At 42.3% G+C, this 8,825-nt stretch overlaps 1 protein-coding gene across 1 annotated transcript in view; it reads right to left on the bottom strand.

The window, feature by feature from the left end:
* LOC139759010 (uncharacterized) overlaps nucleotides 1–8,358 on the bottom strand; it is a 67,299-nt gene extending 58,941 nt beyond the window's left edge. The window contains exon 1 of the mRNA XM_071680893.1: nucleotides 8,085–8,358. The gene's annotated coding sequence lies outside the window, so the exon portion shown is untranslated. The remainder of the gene's footprint in view (nucleotides 1–8,084) is intronic.
* Between the last annotated feature and the right edge of the window lie 467 nt (nucleotides 8,359–8,825).

Below are 8,825 nucleotides of genomic sequence, written 5' to 3'. Positions count from 1 at the left end.
ACCGCAATCCACCACACTGGCCGCACTTCTCCTACGCCCGCCACCACCTCAATCCACCACACTGGCCGCACTTCTCCTACGCCCGCCACCACCTCAATCCACCACCACTCAAATTTTGATTTAGAATTTGTCTCCTCTTTTGGGCCTCTACTTAAATCTATCTACTAGATAGATAGTCTACGAGGCCGTCTACACTTTACACACACACACACACACACACACACAGGGTTGTAAGTAACGGGGGCAAGACAAGTGTACGACTCTCTCCCCGTACGACACTTAAAAGTAAACACTTACAGGGAAAAGTAGTTACTTAAATACAGCCAAATTCGAACGGTCTGTAAATATAAGTTTCGCCCCAATTTACATATTGAACACCCAAGTGTCTCGTCACACTTATAAAATGTCAACGCTCTTTACACTACAATACTTATGAGTTAAGTTCAAACTTTGAATACTTATAACTAAATTACTTACACACTTAGGATCCATATAACTAAATTAAGTACATGAATGGCATACTTATAACTCAATTTAGTGCATGGTTGGACTACTTATAACTACATTAAGTGCATCATTGGAATACTTATAATCATCATTGGACTACTTATAACTACATTGTGCACCCCTGGAATACTTGTAACTACATAAAGTACACTCCTGGAATACTTATAACTACATTAAGTACACCCCTGGAATACTTATAACTACATTAGGTACACCGTTGACTACTTATAACTACAGTAAGTACACCGTTGGACTACTTGTAACTACATAAGTACACCGTTGACTACTTATAACTACATTAAGTACACCGTTGGACTACTTGTAACTACATAAGTACACCGTTGGACTACTTATAACTACATTAAGTACACCGTTGGACTACTTATAACTACATAAGTACACCGTTGGACTACTTATAACTACATTAAGTACACCGTTGGACTACTTATAACTACATTAAGTACACCGTTGGACTACTTGTAACTACATAAGTACACCGTTGGACTACTTATAACTACAGTAAGTACACCGTTGGACTACTTATAACTACATAAGTACACCGTTGGACTACTTATAACTACATTAAGTACACCGTTGGACTACTTATAACTACATTAAGTACACCATAACTACATTAAGTACACCATAACTACATTAAGTACACCCCTGGGATACTTACATACTTAAATCATGTGAACACGTTTGTGACGTGTGTACGTGAAGGTCATGATGAGTTAATGAGACTTGCGTCATCACTATGACCTTATCTTAACCCCGGATTCTGGGGGAGGGGGTCTTCTCTGGGGGATGGGGGGTCTTCTCTGGGGGGTCATTAAAGGTGTGAAAATCACTCGTTGGCAACCCTCTCCCCCCTCCTCCTTTATCAGGGGTCAGAGGTCATCGGTACGACCCCTTGGCCACACGGTACGACCCCTTGGCCACACGGTACGACCCCTTGACCACAAAGGTAACGATCCCTTAAACATAAATGTACGACCCCTTTAACCACAAAGGTATGACCCATTGACCACAAAGGTACGACCCCAATGACCACAAAATGTACGACCATTTAACCACCAATGTACGACCCCCTTAAGCACACATGTACGACCCCTTAACCACAAAGGTACGACCCATTGACCACAAAGGTACGACCCCTTGACCACAAAGATACGACCCTCAACCACAAAGGTACGACCCACTGACCACAAAGGTACGACCCCTTGACCACAAAGGTACGACCCCTCGAACACAAATATACGACCCCTTGCCCACAAAGGTACGACCCCTCGAACACAAATATACGACTCCTTGAACACAACAGTACGACCCCGTGAACAACGGTATACGACCCTTAGGTAGGATGGCCACCCCGAGGGTCGTACCTTCGTGTCCAAGCGCCGCAAGGTCGTGTGCTCCATCATGGCCAAGGGTCGTCCCACTGTGGCTCAAGGGGGTCGTCCCAATGTGGCTCAAGGGGGTCGTCCCGCCGTGGCTCAAGGGGGTCGTCCCACCGTGACCAAGGGTCGTCCAGGCGTGGCTCAGGGGGGGGGTCGTCCGCACTTCAGTGGCTGTCGAGAGCCACTCCCTCGACCCAAGGGGGAGCTATGTGTGTCTCTCTCCTCCCCCGCTCCCTTACCACCCCACACGTTATCTCCCCCCCCACCTCGACCTGGGACTAAGCACCCCCAACCCCACGCTAACTAGCTCTCCCCCACTCCCCCACATTCAAGGCGCCACTCCCCCACTCCCCCACATTCAAGGCGCCACTCGCTCCCCTCCCCCCATTCAAGGCGCCACTCCCCCACTCCCCCACATTCAAGGCGCCACTCGCTCCCCTCCCCCCATTCAAGGCGCCACTCCCCCCCTCCCCCCATTCAAGGCGCCACTCGCCCCCCCCCTATTCAAGGCGCCACTCCCCCCCTCCCCCCATTCAAGGCGCCACTCGCTCCCCTCCCCCCATTCAAGGCGCCACTCGCCCCCCCCCCTATTCAAGGCGCCACTCCCCCCCTCCCCCCATTCAAGGCGTCACTCGCTCCCACCCCCCATTCAAGGCGCCATTCGCTCCCCCCTCCCCTCCCCCCACGTCAAGGCGCCACACCTAGCGGCAAGCAGCAATCCGTCGAATGACTTTCCCTGCCACTGGACGGAGAGCAGTGGATTATGCAGCGGCCTCCTCCCTCTCCCCCCTCCTCAATAATCGCCCAGGGGGGGGGAGTCATTTTTTTCCTCCCCCTCCCCCCCCTCAACACACAAAAACCTTATATAATATTCCCAATGGCGTTTACTCTCTCTCTCTCTCTCTCTCTCTCTCTCTCTCTCTCTCTCTCTCTCTCTCTCTCTCTCCATCTCAGACCCGTATTGACTTCCCCAACACCACCAGCCTCCAACATCACAATCCTCCAACACCACCAGCCTCCAACATCACAATCCTCCAACACCACCAGCCTCCAACATCACAATCCTCCAACACCACCAGCCTCCAACATCACAATCCTCCAACACCACCAGCCTCCAACATCACAATCCTCCAACACCACCAGCCTCCAACATCACAATCCTCCATCACCACCAGCCTCCAGCATCACAATCCTCCAACACCACCAGCCTCCAACATCACAATCCTCCATCACCACCAGCCTCCAACATCACAATCCTCCAACACCACCAGCCTCCAACATCACAATCCTCCAACACCACCAGCCTCCAACATCACAATCCTCCATCACCACCAGCCTCCAACATCACAATCCTCCAACACCACCAGCCTCCAACATCACAATCCTCCAACACCACCAGCCTCAAACATCACAATCCTCCATCACCACCAGCCTCCAACATCACAATCCTCCAACACCACCAGCCTCCAACATCACAATCCTCCAACACCACCAGCCTCCAACACACATTCCCCCAACACCACCAGCCTCCAACATCACAATCCTCCAACACCACCAGCCTCCAACACACATTCCCCCAACACCACCAGCCTCCAACACACATTCCCCCAACACGGGTCGTACCGTCGTGTTCACACACACGACCCTTAGCCCATATCACCTCACCTCTTTAACAAAAAACTCCAAACCCCCCTCCAAAAAACACCTTCCCTCCCTCCCTCCAAAAAAAACCACCTCCAAAATTATCCCGTTCACACCACAACGGTAGACAAACGGATCAACGGAAACCAGAGTGAAAACGGACTTTCTCTTCTCCCTCCAAAAAAAGAAAGAAAACGAGAATTATTCAAACCTCCAACGGGTTGTTAACGGAGAGTCCATCGGGTTTGGCCGGTCTAACCAGTTGTTTGATAACCCCCCCCCCCCACTCCCTCCCCCTCCTCAACATCCTCCCCCCTCCTCAACCCCCACCATCTCCCCCACTCTCCTCATCTCCCAGGTAAACCCCCACCCCCCCCTCAACCACTCTCCCCCCACCTCAACTCCCCGGTAACCACCCCACCCTCCCCCCAACCAACCACTCTCCCCCTCTGCAACTGCTAACCTAAATACTTCACGTGTTAAATCATCGCCTTCAAAAGAAAACCCGTTTTCCCTCCTTCAAATTCTATGGGACTTCCAGGGAAAAGAAAACACGTGGTTCTCTTTCAAATCACGGCATTAGAATTAGATAAATTAGAGCATTAGAATTATATAAATAACAAAAATAAGCATAAATTTTTAAAAATTAGTTAACAATTTTATAAAACTCATGATTTTTTTCATTAATAATTTTATAAAACTCATGATTTTTTCATTAATAATCTTATAAAACTCATGATTTTTTTCATTAATAATTTTATAAAACTCATGATTTTTTTCATTAATAATTTTATAAAACTCATGATTTTTTTCATTAATAATTTTATAAAACTCATGATTTTTTTCATTAATAATTTTATAAAACTCATGATTTTTTTCATTAATAATTTTATAAAACTCATGATTTTTTTCATTAATAATTTTATAAAACTCATGATTTTTTTCATTAATAATTTTATAAAACTCATGATTTTTTTCATTAATAATTTTATAAAACTCATAATTTTTTTCATTAATAATTTTATAAAACTCATGATTGTTTTCATTAATAATTTTATAAAACTCATGGATTTTTTTTCAGTCACGTACAGATCCCATCTCCAACAATAACCTCAAAAATCTGAATACTCAAAATTAACAAAATAACATCCATTTCTTACCCACCTCCAAAGATAACATCCCCCCACTTCAATAACTCCATCCCTCCAAACTCTACTCCCCCCTTCCCCTTCCCTCCCCTCAGTCACTCAACCTCCAAACACAGCAATATATTCTCCAAGATTTTACCCTCATCAATTAACCCTCATTAAGGCTATAATTAATCTAGTTTACCTAATCACAATGAATTCCAGACATTAATTAACACTTAATAACCTAAAACAGTTTAGGCAAATTTTCAAATTTTATATCAAATTTTAAAAAAATCTCTTAAAAAACGAAAATTTTCCATTTTTGAATTTTATTTTGAATGTTAAAAATCTCTTTAAAAACGAAAATTTTACATTTTACGAAAATTTTACATTTTTGAATTTTATTTTGAATTTTAAAAATCTCTTTATAAAACGAAAATTTTCCATTTTTGAATTTTATTTTGAATTTCAAAAATCTCTTAAAAAAACGAAAATTTTACATTTCTAAATTTTATATTAAATTCTAAAAATCTCTTTCAAAAACAGTCCAAATTATTAAATTTATATATATCGTTAATATGAAAAATATTTTCTCGTCTCGTGAGACAGCTTCTCACTCCAAGGGCGTCTCCATTACCCTTTTACTGGAAACAGCGCCAGCCTTGGGCTGCAGGAGCCTTTAGAAAGATGTAATAAATACAGGTAGACATGGCAATAGATAGATAGATAGATAGATAGATAGATAGGTAAGGTGATCAATTAGCGTTTCTGACTGTGACGCATTCACGGGCCCCGCCCAATGTCCAGCATGGCATAGGTTCGAATCCTGGTTGCGGCAGACGGTCCACAGTCAACCCAACTGTTCATCATCCACCCCATAGGGGTTGGTCGATAAAATGGGTACCTGGCTCAGGCTATGATATATATATATATATATATATATATATATATATATATATATATATATATATATATATATATATATATATATATATATATATTTTTTTTTTTTTTATATATATATATATATATTGGGATGGCCTTGATAACACAGTTGTCCGTACCGTCTCAATTAATAAATAAAAAATAATTACTGTAATAACGCCACGAAAATAACTGATTAATATTAATAACGCTACGATAATAACTGATACCGATATATATAAAAAAAAATTATTAGCTAATAAATTACGATCACTTTAGGGAATATAAGGTGATTTAAGGTTAGGTCATTTAAGGTTTAGGCTAAGGTATTTTACCCTTAAACCACAAATGATAAATATGTTAATCAATAAGGCACAATCTAATATCAAAATCTAACCTAACCTAACCTAACCTCTAAATCTAACGTATCTTTGATTCCCCGTGGACATTGACGCATTAGAAGAGTCAACCACCTTTTCCAAGTTGTTTGCTGGTGGTGATTTGGTCGTTGGCGGCTGTTAAAGTCTCAGCCAATCACTGTCCACGAATTCCTTTCCCTTAATGATATGCAAATATAATCATGTCACTTCATCTGTAAATACCAAAACAGGTGTCAAGATCCGGTATTGTATCTAATGTATTTCTTCTATCTAATGTATTTCTTCATCCTAAAAAAAAATAAACTGCCACATCCATCAATTTAAGGATTTATCTCATTAACTCATAAATTAACACAATTAATTCACGTAATTAATCCTTTCCCGTTGTGAAAATAATAATATCGCGTCTATATACAATTTAATAAATAAATCTGTGAATAATACATTCATTCACGAATCTAAATACATCATTGTGAGGTGATGATGCAAAAAAAAATTAATTGATAATTAATTGTTGATAAACAAGAGACAGAGGCGTTACACCAGATATTCAGGTCAGAAATACGCTTTATCAAATATCCTTCAAATACTAATACCAAATATCCATAAATCCCCTTAAAACTCTTATCAATATCCTTAATTACCTTAATTATATACTTTAACCTAAAATCAATTCGTCCTAAAAACCCGCACAATAGAATTACATACATAAATTGTAAACGGTTTTTCCAGTTTAAAAACCAAACGGTCGAAATCCGCCATTTTATCAAGCTGGATCAACCATCCGACCAATGTGTATATATATATATATATATATATATATATATATATATATATATATATATATATATATTTTTTTTTTTTTTTTTTTTTTTTTTTGCTTTGTCGCTGTCTCCCGCGTTTGCGAGGTAGCGCAAGGAAACAGACGAAAGAAATGGCCCAACCCCCCCACATACACATGTATATACATACGTCCACACACACAAATATACATACCTACACAGCTTTCCATGGTTTACCCCAGACGCTTCACATGCCTTGATTCAATCCACTGACAGCACGTCAACCCCGGTATACCACATCGCTCCAATTCACTCTATTCCTTGCCCGCCTTTCACCCTCCTGCATGTTCAGGCCCCGATCACACAAAATCCTTTTCACTCCATCTTTCCACCTCCAATTTGGTCTCCCTCTTCTCCTCGTTCCCTCCACCTCCGACACATATATCCTCTTGGTCAATCTTTCCTCACTCATTCTCTCCATGTGCCCAAACCACTTCAAAACACCCTCTTCTGCTCTCTCAACCACGCTCTTTTTATTTCCACACATCTCTCTTACCCTTACGTTACTTACTCGATCAAACCACCTCACACCACACATTATATATAGCGGGGGTTATGACCTGGTCGTAGTGGTTTAACTCTCTCTCTCTCTCTCTCTCTCTCTCTCTCTGGGGTGACCTTTGACCTCGCAATACGCTTGACGCCTTCACGAAAGGTCACCTCTGGCAACCGCCTAAATACTACGAGGGTACGACCCCCTTGAGTACGAGGGCACGACCCCTTGAGTACGAGGGTACGACCCCCATTGAGTACGAGGGTACGACCCTTGAGTACGAGGGTAGGACCCTTGAGTACGAGGGTACGACCCTTGAGTACGAGGGTACGACCCTTGAGTACGAGGGTACGACCCCCTTGAATAAAGGGTACGACCCTTGAGCACGACGGTGCGACCGACCCTAGGGGACGAGGGGACGACCCCCTTGAATACGAGGGTACGACCCTTGAGTACGACGGTACGACTCTTGGCCACGAGGGTACGACCCCCTTGAATACGAGGGTACGACCCTTAACCACGACGGTACGACTCTTGGAAACGACGGTACGACCCCCCCTCCTCCTCCCTCCTCGAGCACGACGTTACGACCTTTAAGCGCGACGGTACGACCCGTGACCTTTGACCTGACCCCCCTCTCCCGGTCGCACCCATAAAAAGTAATCATTCGTTAATTAGACCAAATCAGGTGTTAATTACCTTAAAGTTAATTACCTTAATTACGAGACATTAATTGATAATTGGAAGACAATTAAATTGGTACTTACCTTATAAGTGATCAGACGGCCATTTCAGTCCCCCTCTCTTTTAAGTGTCAAGTATACCACTTTACAGCCGCCCTCGACACTTAACACTTATATAAGTGTCGGCCTTTCGTGATAGGTCGAGAAGTCACGAACTATTCGTTCACTAGTTCTTTTAAACACCTCCTTAATGGCGCACAGAATATATACGAACGGCGTTTTTAAAGACACTTATAGAAAAAAAAAGAATTACTTATAAGGTTTGAGAAGGCGAACCAGTGAACCACTTTACACTGGGGGGGGGGGGGGGGGGGGAACGCTCGGGATGAAGATACACAAACAACCTACCTCGGTGGCCGATGGCCCACTACTGACTTGGTCACATGACCCTCGCCCAGCGAAAGCAAGAGAGTTGCCAGCGTTCGCTACGGGATGTAATTACATTCTGATACAAATTATTAATATCTCAGTAACCATTGATTTCTTACGATCATACAGTATGTATTATAATTAATATAATTATTTCATATATTTTAAAGAAGAGGAAGGTAATTATACATCCTTATGTTAACTAGTAATTAACAATGCCTTTAACTCCACGCCGTTTCTTGAAGAATCTATAAAAAAAAATAATAATAATGATAAAACCAAAGACAATTATTTACCATAATGATCATTACAGTGATAAATTATGACAATGACATGATTCATGAATGACCTAGTAAGGTAAAGAAGGAAATTTTGATAATTAAATGGATAATTTCG

The sequence above is a fragment of the Panulirus ornatus genome, chromosome 32 (assembly GCF_036320965.1).
Source record: "Panulirus ornatus isolate Po-2019 chromosome 32, ASM3632096v1, whole genome shotgun sequence".
Taxonomy (NCBI): Eukaryota; Metazoa; Arthropoda; class Malacostraca; order Decapoda; family Palinuridae; genus Panulirus; species Panulirus ornatus.
This window is presented reverse-complemented; position numbering and strand designations above follow the sequence as displayed.